Consider the following 2,281-nt stretch of genomic DNA (forward strand, 5'->3'; position numbering starts at 1 on the left):
CTGGGGACCCAAGTTTGAGAAACACTGGTCTATGGTTGCCCTTGCTCTCTGCTTCTGGTGCACTGAAGTCAAAATATCAATTTCTAATGGATTTATGCTGCCTGGTGCGGCACACTCTTAATGTGGAACACCCTCCCCATTCCATAGGCAGAAGCCAACTAGACTGGTGGCTGAAAGTGTTGAAAAGGGGATTAGCATTCTCTATGGCACCTGAAGTAGCAGGTCAGGATAAGCTGTGTAGCCAAAACATCTCTGCTCTCCAACAGAAGGAAATGGCTGGGGGGCTTCAGAGAAACAGCTGCCCTCCTAGCATCAGCTAACTTAGATGGTCAACGTACTTTATGAAATAGTAGGGCTAGCCTTGGCTGATGCTTTCATACTGGGCATGGGATCCACTGCTCCAATTAAATACACATCTCCCTGAGAATGCAGTACGGTGGAAAACAGAGAGGGAGATTCACAATGGGTCTTCCACATCACATCTAGTTTAGCTCTAAATCTGTGGCAATGATGATTCCCCTCTTCTCATTTTATTCAAGTGAATAAAACTTTAATAAATAAATGTGGCAGCCCTGGACTTTAGTAATCTTTTCCGCTGATTCTAAGAATTGTTTTACTATACTGCAAAGCAACAGAACTTAATTGAAACTGAATGCACTGGCAACCTAGGGAATGCAGAGTGTGACGAAAATAACTAAAATTTCTTACAGGCATTGGCAAAGGGGGAATTGTGTAACTGCCCTGATGCAAACACTTGCAATTGTGATACCTTTTAAGGAGGGGAAAGGAAATGAATATCAACAGGTTTTATAAGATCAATTTAATAAGTTTAAAAAACACACACACTCAAAAAGCACACCACTTTATACACATCTGTCTTTGTTTGCTTTGTGCATGGTGCAGAATTCACGATGTATAACAACAGTTATAGAGCTATAAAAAGAAATTGCTTCAATCAAGGAAATATGTTTATAAGATTGTCCGAGACCACAAACCATTATATGTAAATAGATTTTTATGGGGTGGGGCCTTATCAACAGGTGGAAACAATGAATGGAATCAAAGGGCAGCCTAAATTCAGTGTGTTCTGGAGTAGAGCAACTGTAGCCAGCACCAGACAATTCCAAGAAGCAACCATGCCCTTGATAGCAAAACTATGACTCAAAGCTAGTGTTACAGAACCTTTGTCTTGAGGGCTGCATACAGTCCACCAAAACTCTCCATCTGGGCCACAAGACCAGTGATGGCTGTCGCCCATTGCAGCTGGTAGAGTGGAAGGCAGGGGGACCAACTGTAGGTTGGAGACAGAGCTTATGAGAGCTACAGCCAACTCATTCTAGTCTTCTCCCCATCCTCTTCTCTGTGTCGTTCTACAAGGGCAGCACTGAGATCAGGGAGGAGGAAGCTGACAGACAGTGGCACTCATTGGACTGGTAAGAAGGCAGACAGGTGGGGGATATCTGAGGGCAGACTGAGATTGGTGGGCAGTGCCCCAGGCACCCAGATAGGGCAACAATGGCCATGCCCCTTCTCAGCGCCACTCCTTGCCCTCCTCAGGTGCCTTTGCCTTCCTGGAAAGTGTCCTTGAATCATGCTAATACTTCTTGCTTATCTGGATGGAGGTGTGTTTGTGTGTGTGGTGAAACCTCTGACTTTGTGACTAGAAAACATAGCCTACTGTGCTTTGCCCACTTCTTGGCTCTAACCACTGACATGTGGCCCCCAAAAGGTTGACCACAAAGGACTACAGCCCTTGAGGTGAATAAGGTTCCCCGCCACTGCTCTAAACCTCATAGGGCACATGTAATAGACAAGGAAGTTGAGGGGCCGTATTTGAAAGGATGGTTCCTTATTTATGAAGCTTATTCATTTATCCGATGCAGCATTATAGCAGGTTATTAAAAGGACCACATATTCTTGTTCTGATACACACAAATATGTCCTTTTCTTACCTTCTCACAATGTGTTCTTACTTTAGAACTCTCCAGGCAACCAAGGAATGTGTTGTGGGAAGAGGCAGCAAGGAGAGGACAAAAGGGGAAAGGTTAAAGAGAAAGATCCAGGCAGCCCAAGAGGGACTGAACAGAAGAGAAATGGGAAGTTGTTGATACCAAATCCCCTCTTTGTAAATTGGTGAGGCAGATGGGGACATTATCACACACACACACACACACACACACACACACACACACTCTCTCTCTCTCTCTCTCTTCTTAAGTGTGATTTAACCTCAGGATGTGGAATTTGTGGCTCTGTCTATATTGTTGGACTCCAAGTCCCA

Source organism: Podarcis tiliguerta, assembly GCF_965153285.1.
Source record: "Podarcis tiliguerta genome assembly, chromosome: 4".
Lineage (NCBI taxonomy): Eukaryota > Metazoa > Chordata > Lepidosauria > Squamata > Lacertidae > Podarcis > Podarcis tiliguerta.